The sequence below is a fragment of the Vicugna pacos genome, unplaced genomic scaffold, assembly GCF_048564905.1.
Source record: "Vicugna pacos unplaced genomic scaffold, VicPac4 scaffold_19, whole genome shotgun sequence".
Taxonomy (NCBI): Eukaryota; Metazoa; Chordata; class Mammalia; order Artiodactyla; family Camelidae; genus Vicugna; species Vicugna pacos.
Window position 1 is genome coordinate 71,177,772 of NW_027328740.1, and position 15,671 is coordinate 71,193,442.

General features: G+C 53.7%; 1 protein-coding gene across 1 annotated transcript in view; it reads right to left on the minus strand.

Moving 5' to 3' along the window:
• Window positions 1–5,746: 5,746 nt before the first annotated feature.
• Window positions 5,747–15,671, minus strand: part of LOC140693519 (trafficking protein particle complex subunit 9-like) — a 335,939-nt gene continuing 326,014 nt past the window's right edge. Inside the window, exons 17-23 of the mRNA XM_072957339.1 lie at window positions 12,462–12,582; window positions 11,998–12,196; window positions 10,306–10,422; window positions 9,712–9,886; window positions 9,502–9,593; window positions 6,190–6,276; window positions 5,747–5,855 (exon numbers count right to left, since the gene is read on the minus strand). The gene's annotated coding sequence lies outside the window, so the exon portion shown is untranslated. The remainder of the gene's footprint in view (window positions 5,856–6,189; window positions 6,277–9,501; window positions 9,594–9,711; window positions 9,887–10,305; window positions 10,423–11,997; window positions 12,197–12,461; window positions 12,583–15,671) is intronic.

Here is a 15,671-nt window from a genome sequence, read left to right on the forward strand (position 1 = left end):
AACAGAGGCTGCCCACAGGCCAATCTGCGGAAAAGATGGGCGCTAAACCCCCAGCTCCCGAGTGACAGGCTCCATACCCCCGCCAACACCCCGACGCCCCCGCACCCTACCGCAACCCCGGGGAAATATGACCCGAAGAAGTGTGACCTGGGAACGAGGGGCAGCAGAGGCCGCCCCCACGTCAGGCCTGCAGAGAGATTGGAGCTTATCCTCCAGCTCTCCAGGGGCAGCCACTGTCCTCTCCACCTCCTGATCTCACCGCGCCCACCTTCCAGGAGCAATCAGACCAGGTGTGGGGTGTCAGGCGAATCTTGCGCCAGAGAGGACGTCCCCAGGCCAGGTCAGGGGAGAGGAGAAGAAGTGGCCCCATTAGGCGGGGCAGCCGGCCGTCGCAACTGCCTCTGCCCCTTGACCGCATCGGGCCCGTCTCCCAGGAGCAAGCTGACCTGGAGACGGGCATCCGGCTTCTTGGGCAGCAGAGGACGCCCCCAGGATTGGTCACGGGGAAGAGGAGAGCAAATTGACAGGCTCCGCGCTGCAGGTCTTCTACCCCCGCCATCGCCACCCCCGCACCTTAAAGGCACCGCCCAGGGCGCCCCTCCCCCAGCAGGCTGAGTGGGACAGGTGCGTCTGGTGACCTGGGGCAGGAGAGGCCACTCCCACACCAGGCCATCGGGGAGACGGGAGCCAATCCACCAGCTCCCCAAGGCAGCCCCTACCCCCGCAGCAGCCACCACTCTTGCCCATGACCTCACAGTGGCCTCCTCTAGGGAGCAGGCTGACCTGGAGATGGACGTCCGACGAACTTGGGACAACAGGGACCGCCCCCAGGGCAAACCATGGGGGGAAGTGGGAGCAAATGGACAAGTTCCATGGGAAAACCTGCCGCTGCTGCCACCACCCCCAAAGTACCAAGTCCAACTCCCGGGGTCAGGCCGACTAGGATACACGCGTCTCATAACACAGGGCAACAGCGACCGCCCCCAGGACAAGACGCGGGGAAGATGGGAGCAAATGGTCCGCTCCCCCGCTGCAGGCCCCCGACCACCGCCACCCCTGCACCCTGACTACCCTGCCTCCCGCCCCCAGCAGGCAAAGTGGGACAGGGGTGTCCCGGGACCTGGAGCAGCAGAGGCCGCCTTCAGGCCACGCGGTGCAGACATGGAGCTAATCCACAGTCTCCTCCGGGGCAGCCTCCCTATGCCTGCAGCCACCACCTTACCAGCCCCCTGACCGCACCGCACCCATCTCCCAGGAGCAAGCTCACCTGGAGTCGGACCTGAGGCAAATCTCCGGCGGCAGACGTCGCCCCCAAGCCAGGCCGTGGGGGAGAGAAGAAATGGAGCAACTCCCTGGAACACATCCCCTGCCCCTGCCGCCTCCGCCGCCGCCTCCCAGGAGCAAGTTCATCTGGAGACCCGCGTCCCGCCTCTAGGGCAGCAGAAGCCGCCCCTGGCTCCGCCTCTGGGGAGAGCGGAGCGAATTGATCGGCTCCCCCGCGGCAGCCTCCCTCCCCCCGTGGGTCCCGCACCTTAACGGCCCCGCCCCCACTCCGCACTCAGCAAGCTGAGTGGGACAGGAGTGTCCGGCGACCTGGGGAAGAAGAGGCCGCTCCCAGGCCCAGCAGCCGGGACAAGGCAGCTATTCCACCCGTTCACCAGGGGTAGACCCGCTCCGCCCCTCTGCCGCTGCCACTGCCTTCTGACCTAACCGCCCCACCTACCAGGAGCAAGCTTACCTGGAGTGCAACATCTGGCGAATCTCCGGCGGCCAAGCCCCACCCCAGGCCAGGCTGCAGGGAAGAGAAGAAATCGATCGGCTTGCCCGGGCAGCCTCCCAACCGCCACCGCCGCCGCCGCAGCCCAAAAGCATTGCAATAGCCTACCGGGGTCAGGCTGACTGCAAGGATGTGCACTTGCCTTCTTATCCTGGCCAGGTCCCTGAGCACCTCCCTGCATCCCTACACTCCCTGCACCTCTGCACCCCTGCTACTCTCTGCAATTCTGCATCCCTCCACCCCCACATCCCCTGAAATGCCTGCGCCCTCCACAGCCCCTGCACCCCTGTCACCAGTTACACTTTTGCACTGCTTACACTCCTGCACCCCTGCATGTCCCACACACCACCTCTTGGGCCTTTGGCAGAGTCTCTGCTGTTAGACCAATGCACAGTGACTCACTCTTTGCCAGTATATGATGCATCAGTGGACGTCAGGGGTTGCCTGCAGGAAGGTACATGTTCCCGGTCACTAGCCTGGGCCACTAGGGTGATCTCTGTGAGGTCACCCAGGACGGGTTCAGAGATGCTGTTCTCTGGGAAGAGAGGAGTTGAAACCGGTCTTGAGGGCAGAGCTGTGCTCACCAGGCCGTCCACGCTTCATGTTTTACACAGGGCTTCGGAGAAGTGAAATGGATCCGGCCAAGTAATACCGGCCTGCTGTGAGCCCACCTCAGTCCTGGGCTCTGAGTCAGACCGACTGGCTCCCTCAATCAGGGCCCAGTTTGGGCACCTGAATGGTCCCTTTGAGGCATCCCAACAGTTCTCAGGATGAAGTCTGGCTGCTTCCACCCCATGGCCCTCCCTCCTACTGTGCTGGCCTCAGGAAGGTTCCTTATATGGGGAAGAAGGCAGCCCACACCCTACCCCACCCCTCACCTTTCTCTAACCCAGGCTGGTGCTCTCTCTGCCCCTCAGAGTCTGGGAAGCCATCCCTCTTCAGTTATGTCCCTTCTGAGATGGACTTGCTTCCACTCAATTCTAGGCGAGGATGCACCATGGAATGCACTGGGTAAGAGAACCAAAATAAATAATTTCTTCTGTGAGGTTGTCTGTTTATCTACTGGGGCTGGGCTGTGTGTAGTTTGCTACAGCTATTGGTGTGAGAGGCTAAAACAGCCTGTGTGTCCTTGTTTTCATCTCCCCGCTGTCTTTGGGTTTTCCCTAGACACTCCTGAGACATTTACTTCTGTTAGTATTATTCCTGTTATTACACACGGGCCCTACTGACATGGAGGTAAGGTGTTGGGGGAGCGGGACAGAGCAGGGCATCTGCAGTCCTGTGATTAGTTCTCATTGAGCCTGTGCCCTGAGCTGTGACCTCCACAAGTGTGTCTCTTTCCCCCCACCCCAATTTGGGTGACACAGAAGGGATTTCCCTTCTCCCAGGTTGGTTAGGCTCTGGTAAAATAATTTCTCATTAAAAAAACAAACAAAAAACAACTTCCCCCAATGAAACAGAATGTTCTGGGTGTATTTCAATACAGTTATTTTCTCCTCTCCAGGCAGGAAGCATGAGGAGTTATCCTCTGACCTTCATTCTGAGAACAGGACACGGTCCTGGATGTAAAATACATGAAAAAGAGCATGGGGCCCCTCTGACTGGCCCCCTGGAGTTGTCACACTCTGATTTCCCCACACTGAGCCTCCTGCTGGTCTCAGGGACCTGTTAAATCTGCCTGCCCCCGGGGTTCTTACAAAAGCAGGTTCTGCCTTGGGAGCTGTGACTCTCCAAGCCTGCCCGCTGTTCCCTTTGCAACCTCTCTGGGTTGGAAGCAGCTTTCCCCCTCAGTCTTCTGGGATCTAAGAAGAGCAGTGGGTTTGCAGCTCCCTCAGATTTGGTGTTATTTTCAGGACAGGAGGAAGAACTTCTGAGCTCCACACGAGCTGGACCAGAGGCTGGAATCCTCCCTTCCTCTGCCACCGTGCAATCAGTGGCTGTGGTTCTAGCCGAGTTTCTGAAGATGTGGACTTAAACACACATATCCCAGCCCTCACAGGAGCACACAGTCCCATAAATCCCCCTAGTTTCCACTGGTAACTATGGAGCCGATGGGGACACGGGTTTCGGGACCACAGAGGCCTGACTGCACGACTTGCTCCGTGGCCTATTTACGTGGTTGCTCCGGGCCTTGTCTGAAGTGGCTTGTTTACCACACCTGGTACGTGGGAAACACAAAATAAGTACTAGAACCTTCACTTTTTCTCCCTCCAGGGCCTTCAAACGTAGAAAGTAATAAGTGAACTCAGACAGCCTAGTCACCACAATGAGGTCCGTCCAGCCTGGCTCTCCTGAGTGATGGGCACTGACTTGCACCTTAACTCGGAACAGTAGGGGAACTGCCTTCCTCTAACTGGGCCTCTCCCCACACCAGGCACGCCCGCAGCTCAGACGGGGCCAGCTCCCCAACTGAGGTGTGTGCTGGTGGCTTCAGTGTGACCTGGCCCTGCCGGGACATGAACCTGCAGTGAGTGAGGTGGAGGGTCGGGTGGAGGGGGGTCCCTTCTGGGGTGGCAGGGGGCCCGGTAGCACCCCTCCCAGCCTGGTGCCTGGGGCTCCCTAACACCTCCTACAGCTCCTGGGTTGGCTCCGGTCCTGGCCACTCCACACACCCTCCCAGTATCTTTTCATTATGTCCCTTTTCTGCTTTTATCAGCGAGAAGTGGCTTCTGTTGCTTGTTCAGTGAAACAGTACATCGGGAAACCAGACTACTTCTAACATCAGTAAAATACCAACCTCGGTCAGCTCGCCGGGCAGACCGTGCAGCACAAAGGCCTGAACAGGGCTGTGCGAACGGCTTACGTGAAGGGTCCTCAGCATCTGTCTTCAGAGATACAGAAGCTGATGGTTCAGGTAAAACCTCAGGGTGGGATTGAGGAATCCAAAGCTGGTTGGTTTCAAAGGCTAATTGGTCAGAACAGACCCCTGAGCTGTGGTCAGAAGCCTGGCTCACCGTCACGCAGACTCAGCGCCCTAAGTGCCGGGTGGGGCCGGTGCTGTTCCCTTTGTAGGCTCTCGTTGGGGATTCAGTGTAGCCCCTTAAATACAGCAGAAATTCCAGCCCCATTAGCCCCCAACCTGAGTGTTCCATGACAGAAATCCCGGGAGTGTTTAATTTTCATCTTTGTTTAGGAGGATGAAGGTGGTTCAAGAGAAGACATAAATTCACACTTAGTGACACAAGGTCACAGCCAGTACTTCCTCCACGGAGAGCTATGTGCTCCCACAGTGGTGGCTGGGGGCTCGGCAGAGACCCTCTGCTGGTCCCAGAAGGACTCGCTCCTCTGGCCACAACTCATGGGTTGGACAGCAGATCCAGAGGTGACAGAGCATCTTTCCTGGGAATTTGGAACTGACACATAGAAATCAAGTTCACTCATCTGGAGTTTGGCGGAGGGGAGGGGCGGTGGTTGGAAATCAAATGAAACCAGAGCATGAGAGACACTTAGAAGTGAAAGAGCGAGAGACAGAGAGACTGAGCTTGTGAGAGCAAATAGTCAGAAAGAAGGCAAACAATCAGGGGACAGAGGAATTCCAGCTCCTGACTGTCTAGTCTGTCCCAGCCCATCAATGACCCCGTGAGATGTTTAATAACATTCCAGTTTTGCAGATTAGGAAACAGGCTGAAAGAGGTGGGGGCTGGGTTTGGGTGCACAGTTAATTCAATTGCCACTGGACCCCACACTTCCCATTGCCTGAAGGCACCCTAATCCTCACTGGGACCCCTGTGGTCCCCTGACAGCCCAGCACCCTGATCAAAGGGACCCTGCGGGAGTGGGAACCCCTCTTGAGTGTGGAGAGTTCCCTGCCCCGAGATGCCATGCATCAGCAAGCTCCCGCTCACCCCAGGTTAACATCAGCCCAGCTGTACAGTCTCCCAACCCGCTTCCCTCCCTGCCAGGCACCCCCAACCTTACCACCGAGTGTACTGCAGGAATTCAGGCACAGGGATGTCCAAATCAACACGAGCCCACCGGCTATAGAAACAGCAGACTCCCAGCCCCACCTGGGTTGTGAGGGGACAGAAGGTGTCCTCAACTTTCATGTGTCTAAAACAATCTTCTTCAGCTGGAGGTTCTAGAGAAAAATAAAAGGTCCAAAACATAGTTCGGTGAGGAATTCCTCCAAGGACCTGACTCCAGTGTCTACAACCATGTGTACCTACCCCCGGAATTGGGGTGAAGGTGGATTATTGATCAGCACAACCCCTGGTGGCCCAGCTCCTTGGCTTGGCTGCCCAGAGGGGGCTGGGGGAATGGGTAAGGCCAGGGCACTCAGGAAAAGCACAGAGGACCTGACCTCTCCCTTCTGCACTCGTAAACCCTTCCCCAAATCTCAAGGCATTGGACAGAGATCCGCCACAATAATGAGATGCTCCCATCTCTTCACTCACTCCTGTCGGTTCACTTACATGCTGAGCATCCACTGGGTCCCAGGACAAGACACATAGAATGGCTGATGGGACAGGCTTGGTCCTTCCCCCTGGAACCTGTTCAATCTGATCAAAGAATGATCACTCATAAAGAGTTTCTCAAAATTATACAGAGACCAAAGACCAACTGCAGAGTGAACCAAATTTAAAAATATATATGAAGATCCCCCAGTCTCCCCGCCTAAGGTTAACAGCATAAAGCAAAAAATTCTTGCCTTTAATCACCAGGGAAGTTGTCACCCCCTCTCAGGTGGAAAGGAGAGTTATTCTTTGAGCACGTCACAGAAGTGCTCCATCGGATTGGACCAGGGCATCTACATTCATTCAGCAAATGTTTATAAGCTCCTACTACATACGGGAATCTCCTAACTAGACCGTTCCCAAGGCTCTCGGGCTTTATCAGTCAACAAAATAGACATGACTCCCCATCACTGGGGGCTCAGAATTTTAGCAGAGGAAACAGGCAGCATGTTGGGGTAGCAAGAGTTTGGAAAAATTTTTAAAAAAGTGTGATATGAGCAAACTCGGGTGATGGCGGTGGGGTGGGAGGCAGGCAGGAGAGAATAAGGCAATCCTGGCAGATCTCACGGAGTAATGAACTTGAAGCAGAATAGATCCGGAGGAAGAAGGAAGAGCCGGAGCCAGAGGCCCCCAGAGTGAGGGGGAGAGTGTGGGCAGAGAGGCAGAGCACGCCGGGTCCTGAGGCCTTTGTGACAACTTTGGCTCCTAATGACATGGTGACCCGTTTAGTGAGTTTTGAGGGGAGGGGTGATGTAGTCCAACTTATGATTTTGTGTTTGTGTTTTTTGGGGGGAAGTAATTTATTTATTTTAATGAAATGTGCTGGTGATTGAACCCAGGATCTCAAGCATGCTAAGCATGCGCCCTACCACTGAGCAACACCCACCACCCCCAATGTATGTTTTTACAGGCTCCCTCTGACTCTGTGTGGATGAGAGATTGTAGGAAAGCAAAGATGGAAACAGAAGGCTATTGGTATCCAGGAAAGGCTGAAGGTGGCTCTTAGGAGGGCGGGGAGCAGAGAGCAGGTATTTAATTAAGACAGAATATCCAGAATTTTCTAACAAGCTGGATTTGCTGTCTGTGAGTGTAAAAGAAAGAGAGAGAAAGGACATGGTTCCAACATCTGGGCCTGGACAATGGGAGGGATGTCCTCTCCGGATGGGAAAGGGGATGGGAAAAGGTGGGGCTGAGCAGGTGGAAAGGGGCTGGTATCAGCTCAGTTCTTCAATGTCATGGTTAAGGGGTGTGTTACATATTGCCACAGAAGTGCCTAATAGGTAGAGGAATCTGTTTTCTTTTTCTTTTTAACATTTAAAAAATATAATTAAACATATTAATTGTATTATGTGAATGATTTGGGAATTTTGTTTCATGCCAAGTTATATGTTATATATAGCCAAATGGAGCATATATCAAAAAGGGGAGAAATGAGGGCTTTCACATAAACTGACTGTCCGTAACGTAGGTAAAATTTCAATAAAACCAGTCTTCAGGGCAAAAACCTCATCTCGGTGTTACATAAAAATAAATGAAAAACGACTATGTTGATGTACCATTATTTCATGTTACATAATAGCCCCAAACTAACAGTGTTTAACTATGAGGCTTGTAGAAATACTATTCGCTTTATTCACATAAATACAGAAGTGCAGAAATGTTCTAAGGTAGAATTAGCATCTTAGTGGAAATAATACATATTTGAGCATTTTACATGATATATATGTACTGATTCAAAATTTGGAAAAGTAATTTCATAGTAGAACATATGTATGAATGTGAAAGCAAGATGAATGAAAGGAAAAGAATGTGATGTGAGTCTCAGGGATAAAGGCTCAGATGGAAAGGGGAAATCAGGGAATTTTGGAGAAATCGAGAAATTGATGGCATGCCAATTTCCAAGGCTGGGTTGCTTCCACCAAAGGAATAGCAGAGAGAGAGAGGAGAGGCCCAGGAACCCACCCTGGGGAACACCCACAGTATATGTTTGGAAAAAACAGGAGACATTGGCAAAGGACCAGCCAGCAGGCCAAAAGCAGAAACAGACAGAGAGATGGGCTGGGGGTTGAGTGAAGCAGGAACACGGGGTAGGAGGGATGGAAGAGCTGGGTCAAATGCTGCCGAGGGGCCAAGCATGATGAGGAGTCAAAATTGACCACTATATTTAGCAACATGGGGTCACTGATGGCCTTGACAGGGCAGTTTCCATAGAGCGAGGGATCAGGCGAAAAGCCAGAATGGGTGTAAAAGGGGATGGCTCAAGAGAAGATGCAGACAGTGAGTTTAAACAACTCCTTAAAGATTTGCTGCAAAGACACAGGGTGGCAATTGGTGGGGGTGAATTAGGGTCAAGGAGTGCTGTTGGTTTAAGAGGATGGACGTTTATATACTGATGGTGCCAACTAGCAGGAGAACAAAATAGATGAGGCAGTGAAAGAGAGGATGGTTTTGGGAGTGACAACCCAGAGAAGATGGGAGGGATGGGGCCTCGGGGACTTTTGGAGGAACTGGCTTTCGATGCCACTTTTAATAAGCGGTGGGGCACCGAGAGTGAGGTCACAGACATCAGAAGGCGAGCGGATGTGCTGGGAGTTGCTTGTGAAATTTCTCTTCTGTTGGCTTGTTTGCTTGTTCAAAGTAGAAAACTAACCTTACCAGCTGAGGAACAAGGAGGAAGAAAGAGTTACTGGAGCCATGAGCAGAAGATAAGAAAGAGCCTTCCAGGGAGAATGGGACAGTAAAAAGGGCAGGGGGAGGCGGGGGAGTGCGCTCCCAGAAAGTTACATTTTCTCTTTGACGTCCCCAAATGTGTGACGTGTTATTACCCTTCCTGCTGTCTACAAAATAAAAATTAATTATGGTTCAGAGGAAATGCTATTTCATTCTAAGAGGCTGCCTGTTTCTCAGGAATGGTCATCTTAAACTGCAAATATTACAAACAATGTTGAAAAGATGAACCTGTGTACCTAAAATCCCCTATTTTCTATTAATCTGTTTACTACTTAGTTCCCCTATCAATAACACATAACAAATACTGCCATGATGGAGGTACACCGATGCTTAAAAGGAAATGAGATCTGTATCCTTTTGCTAAATTCCATGGCTTCCTTAATATGCAGTTCCACTTGGAATTTAGGAATGTCTGGTATAAGAAGTGAGAAACAGTTTGAGAAAATCCCGGCTCAGAATTATACATCACAACCACATCTCACAAGTATATACAGCCGTAAAAAAGTTTAAAAGCAAAACTCCGTAACTACTCTTAAAGACCTTTGCAAACCTGGGCCTGCCAAGATGTTTCCAAACTGGAAAGGAACTCCAATCTCTTGCCTGGTACCGGACCAGAGGCTGGCCAGCCTTTTCTGTAAAAGCAAGAGAGTAAATATTTTCAGTTTTGCAGATCATTTTGTTGTAACCATGCAGGTAGGCAATAAGAAAGCTAAGAGCACTGGGAGATAGGAAACAAACGGGCATGCCCACACTCTCCCTTCCACTCAGGGCAGCTGCTCTGTGGTGGGGAGCTTTGCCACAATCACTTGCTTCTTTTTTCCATTGGTTTCTTTGTTTCCACCTTACTGCTCGAGCTCAGAACCTCAGGTGGGCCTGGTCCTTCAGCATCCATGCAGAGAAGGCTGAGCGGGGTTGGGAACCCCACCTGATGGAGAAGAGAGATTACTGGGAGGGACATTGTGGAGGCCACCATGACACGAGACAATCACACCTTCCGGGGTGAAAGGGAACGAAGACAAGGGAAGGACACAGTAGTGGGACCCCTAGGTCGCCTGCCAGGCTTGTTCTCCCTCCACGGCAACCATGGGGGCCTGGGGGGTGTTGGGCTTCAGCTACGGTGATTAGGATGAAGGGACTCAATATAAAGGACCCTCCAACTCCTCACTAGGTTCCAAACGCAGCCCCTCTAAGTCCACCCTCTGAGTTTCTGGAACTCTGCTGGAAGAATACATGAGCAGGCCAGAACCAGAGCCCAAGCCAAACATGACAGGGGTCTCGTGGGGCTGTAACCCCATGCTCAGTGGTCGGGGACTCCTTGCAAATCTGCAGAAATCCCTGTTCCACCTCATTCCTGGGAGAAACCCCAGATCTCCTCCTGCTCTGTCTGTTCTTCTCTTGAGGCTATTGTCCTGGAGGGATGCTGAGTCATTGAACCTGGTCCTCCAAACGTACATAAGCAGCCTGTTCAATAAAACAAATTATGCACTTTTTCACATTTGCCAGTTTTTTGATTCCAGAAAGGCTGTGGGACTCATTCTCACAGTCTCCTGTGCCCCCACCACATGGTGGCCCTCTGCTCATGTAAACACGATTTCCCACAACTGCACCCTGCCTCCCAGCTTGTCAGAGGGGAGTGTCCCACAAAGACACAGGTGTTTGTGAGGATCCTGTCCCCCAGCAGAAAACCTGCTCCTGGAGCCACGGTCAGGGATCTGGCCTCCTAAGCCGCTCAGCTCTAATTCAAAGCCTAAAGTGGGGGCCCCGAACATTGCTGAATGACTTTCTGAATCACCTGGACTGGAGGGGACTGATTTTCTTTCCAGGAATGGAGGTAGCGCAGCCTCCATTTTCAGGGCTGACCTTGACGATGGATCTAGTTCCCCCGACTGCAACACAGGAAGGAGTGGCCCTTCCATCCCACAGGTTGGAGACCCAACCCAAGGGAGTACTGAAGCAGTGCATTGCTGCCAGGTCCAGCATCCCTGCAGAGTGGCCTCTGCCCTTGAATGACCCCCTTCCCAGGGCCTTTCTTGCCCGGACACCACCACACCCCAGGCTGTGCCAGAGCTCTGGGGCTCTGCGTGTCCAGGGCACACAGGTGGCACCTGAGCCAGGTGTCCCCTGGGCCTCAAGGGAGAGAGGTCTGCTTCTGCATCAGGGGAAGGTGACCCCACAAGGCTGGCAGGACACTCTCAATATGGACCTCCAGGAGCCCTGGGAGCAGTTTCCCTGCAGGTGTTAAGAGCCATCATCAGGAGGGCAGGCCCCTCTTTGTGCAGACCATCCAGCAGTGCTGGGCCCACGTGCTGACCTCAGAAATCTACATGCCCCCACGATTCCCCAGGCAACCTCACAACTTCGTCACTTGGTGACCTGGGTACCACGAGCTCCTTGGCCATCCCATGAGGGTGGTCCTTGCAGGCATGGTCTCCAGGTTCTCCCGTTGAGAAATCCCCCTGGGTTTCTGTGGTCACAGAGCAGACACCAGAAGATTCTAGTCCTGCAGTGACCCCCACAGCAGTCAGCTCCCCTGTGCATGTCCAGGGACAAATGACAGCAATTTATTGCCAGGAACCGTGATTCCATACTAAGTTCAGGATCCTGGTAACTCACTCTGCACCCCAAAAAGCTTCCATGAGAAATGTGTGTATTGGGATGTCTGTGCCCCTAGAAGAGCTGTTCCTGAGGGTTCCTGGGACCCTCCAGCCCCTCTCAAGGTTCTCAGATCCTGGGTCTAAATTTCTATCTGCCTCTTTTGGTGTACGGCCACCTGTGTCTCGTGGTCACGGGTCACTTTATTGCATGACTTGGCATGTTCTTAGTGCTCGTCCTCCACCCCTGCACTAGACTCCCAAGATGTTCCCACTGACCCTTGGCTCCCTGGGTGGCTCAGGGGGCCCTAAGTCTGCACCCTTCACTCTCCTCCTCTACCCCCACCTCTGGGGCCACCCCTAGGTGGACTTGGAGGTGTTTGTAAATGAGTCTTACACAAGGACATATCTGGACAAAGCAGGACCCCACCCCCGGAAAACTCACCTGCTCCCTTCTCAGAAGAGGACCCCACAGCCCCACATTGCCTCCCAGGGGTCTGCTCAGGACACAGTCCCCCAGTTCTGGGCAAGGTGTCTCCCTGGAATCCTTGCTTCCAGGAAGAGTCTCTCTGTCCTTCTTCAGAGTTTAGAGGTGTTCCCATGTCCCTGACCACCAAGATGCCCAGCACAGTCCCTTCAGTGACCTGGAGAGACAAGGAACTTATGTGGCCACAGGTCTCACAGGACACACCTGCTGGGACCCCAGGCTAAAGGGCTGTCCTTCTGCCTTCTCAGGTGTGGCTCCCGTGGTATCTTTTTGCAGGGGGCCCAAACGGGGAGTGTGGCCCAAAGCAGTTCATGGGGCTCTCTGGGCAGGGAAGACTTGGGCCAGGTGGCCTTGCCTGGTTTCCCTGCTGGGCCACTCTGAAAACCCCCGCTCCTCTGGCTGTGGCTGGAGGCCCCTCAAACCTCAGGGCGGGGCTCTTTCTCTCAGCCTCCACTGACTCCAAAGCCACGCTGGTGCTGGCGAGGGGAAAGAGCTTTCTTGCCTTCTTTTGGCCAAGTTGCCACAGGTGGATGCTGCGGGGAGCTGGAGAGAGAGGTAGCACTTGCTCAGATGTGAGTGGTTAAGCAATTTGACACCCTGTCAACTAGCCTTAAACATTGGAATGAGGTCTTTCCCGGTAAAGCTGGAAGTTACTTTCAGTAACTTGTCTAAAGATTTCTTTTTTTTTTCCACTTAAAGACTCATAAAACCTCTCCCAGGTCATTCCTGGTATGGACCATTATCCAGGGATCAATCAGGAAATGCAGGAGGAGAGGGGTGGGGGTGGGGGAGAGGGGAGGTTAGATCAGAGCCCACGGAGAGGAGATGCCCCTCCCAGGAGCCTCACACTGGGCAGTGGCTTCTGGCATCCAGCTCTCCTGTTCTCAGGCCCATTCCATCTGCGGGGTTTTCCAAAAACATAATGGTGGAAGGGCCATGGAGGACACCTAGAACTTCCAGAATAGACAGGGGGAGCAGAGTTACCATGCTGGCCCTGGGTTTGGAGACAGACCTGCAGTGGAGACCACAGGCTTCTGAGAAGCCAGTTTCGAAATAAAGGCAGTATGCACTGGAATACCCGGCTCGAGAGAGTGCTTCATCATAGACATGTAATTTACATAGTTCTCACCACTAAATTCTGTGTTCCCAACACGCTACATGAATGACGGCTTCAACACACATTCATTTCTGAGATGTGAAAAAGTGTAGAGCCGCTCTTTCATCCTGCATAATGGGCATGGCTACACTTAAGAACACTTACCAAGATTTCTCAGCAAGAGCCAATTTCGAAATAAAGGCAGTTTGTGCAGGAAAACCCTGTTGGAGTGAGGGCTTCCCCATACACATGTAAGTTATAGAGTTCCCCTCACCATGAAACGCTGTTCCCAACATGCTACATGCATGAAGGCTTCGACACACATTCAGTTCTAAGCTGTTAGCATGTGGAGAGCCGCTCTTTCATTCAGCACAAAAGGCATGGTTACACCCAGGAAGATTTACCCAGATTTCTCAGCTGCTTCCTTCAGCCAGATTCAAAATAAAGGCAGTTTGTGCTGGGAAAGCCTGTTGGAGCGTGTTCAGAGCTGTTTCGGGCTCTGTCCCAGCTGGAGGGTGCAAAGCCCAACCTCCAGAAAGAGGGACCAGGACCCCACCCGCCAGGTGGTGTTGCCTTTGTAGGGGAACAGTGATCTTTGGGTAAGATATATTGCGGCTCTCTCTAAAAACTGCTTTGACTTAAGTTTGCATCCTAGTCACCAGTTCCAGGACAACAGAAAAGGCATACCCTACATCCCTTTGCACTCAACTCTTCCCAAAAGAGCAAATATTTGTCCATGAAAATACCAGCTGCTCTTCTAAGGCCCACTAAATACCCAGCAGTGTGGGCGGTGCACTCTTGATCAGGGACAGGAGGAGAGGGAACAGCGGTCCTCCTGCAGGCTTGGCCTGGTGTGGCAGCTGCGCTGTGGGTGCGTGGTGGGGAGGGAATGCAGGGAATCCTGTTTGAGGGGCCTCTGTGCACGCCTGCATTATAGTCTGAGGCTTCATACAAAGGCTCCAGGCATCCTAACTGGTCAGATACAGCCCCCACCCTTGGGCTGGAACCACCAGGAGATAAGTACCTGTAACAGGGACGGTGCCTGGTGTGGGGAGAGGTCATGGGACACTCCGGGGGCAGGGGCGGTGGTGATGGGGAAGGCAGGGGATGCAGTGAAGGGTGGAGGGAGCAGGGTCCTTTGCTTGGGGGTGCGAGTTCTTTGGGAGACCACAGGGAATGGCACACATCATCCCCACCCTATACCCCAAATTCCTAGCCCCGCCAACACAGGGGCTGCTCTGCACCCTCTCAACGTGGCTCTCCTGTAAGACCGCACCCAACCAGGCATCTGGCACCCTGCCCTACCTCCCCTCTTGGGACAGATCCCGTCTTCTTGGAAACTGCCTAGCAGCGCGTATTCAAGGCCGGCAGCCGGCCTGGCGGATCTGCACTTCAGGTGCCCTACCTGGCCAGCCGTGCCTGCCTGGGCTCAGTCCTCTATCTTGCCCACAGGTAGCCTGGGTCCACTTCCGGTGCAAGCGGAGGCCGCGGAGCCCAGGCTGAGCCCCGCACACAGACAGGTGAGGGTGCCCCCGCCCCGCTGCCCCGCCGCCGCGCCCACTGTTGGCAGCATTGCCCCAGCCTCCGGCCGGTGCCACCTGCAGCTGAGGACCTCCGCGCAGCCCCGCCCGCCCCGGCCCCGCCCAGCTGCCCCATAAGCCTCCCCCCACCCCCGTCCTGGCCGCGCCCTTGCTCCCATTGGCTCCGAAAGTTCTGCCCTTGCACGTCTAGCCTCGGGAGGACGCAGACGCAAGCGCTAGGGGAGGGCCCCGCGGCGTTGCCATGGATAAAGACGCCGCGCTCCTCGCGGGCTGGCGTGCGCTTCTGGGGCAGGCAGCGGGCTCCGGAAGTGTGCAGCTGCCCGGGGCCATGGCGGTGTTTGCTGCTGGGGATGGCGGCTTGCTTGGCCGGGCCACTAGTTCTGGCCGCGTCAGTCGGCGGCCGACATCCTTTCTGGGGCGGCGTCTCACAGACGGTAAACGTACGGCAGCGCCGTTGGCGGGGCCAGTGGACATGGACCGGGGTGGGATCCGGGTTGGTGTGGCGGCCGGGGAGGGCTGAGGTCATGATGGCAGCCCTTCTTGGTGAAACAATAAAATGAATAGCCATTTTCACAAGACCTCTGAGTAAATCTACTAGGGAACTTCATCCTGGACTGAGGAAGAGGACTGGGGAGGAGGGGGCATTCAGGGGCACAGAGAACCATGGGCCACCTGTCCCACGATGGACTTTAGACTCACCCTCACCCTTCAGGAACTACTAAATACACACAGACAGAGTGCTATGGACAAGATTTTTTTTTTTAAACAAATCCCTGAATCCCTAGCAGGTCTTGTTTCTACCCATACACAAATGGCTTATGTGCATAATGTTTCACAAAAGCCTTAAAATATTATCACCCCAACTTGACACATCAAGAAACTGAGGTAGAGAAGTTTATCACATTCTACAAGATTAGAGAGAGGCCACGTCAGACACCGTATTTAAATCCAAGCCCCTGCTCCAGTGCTCACACTAGAAAGTGTGACATACTGCC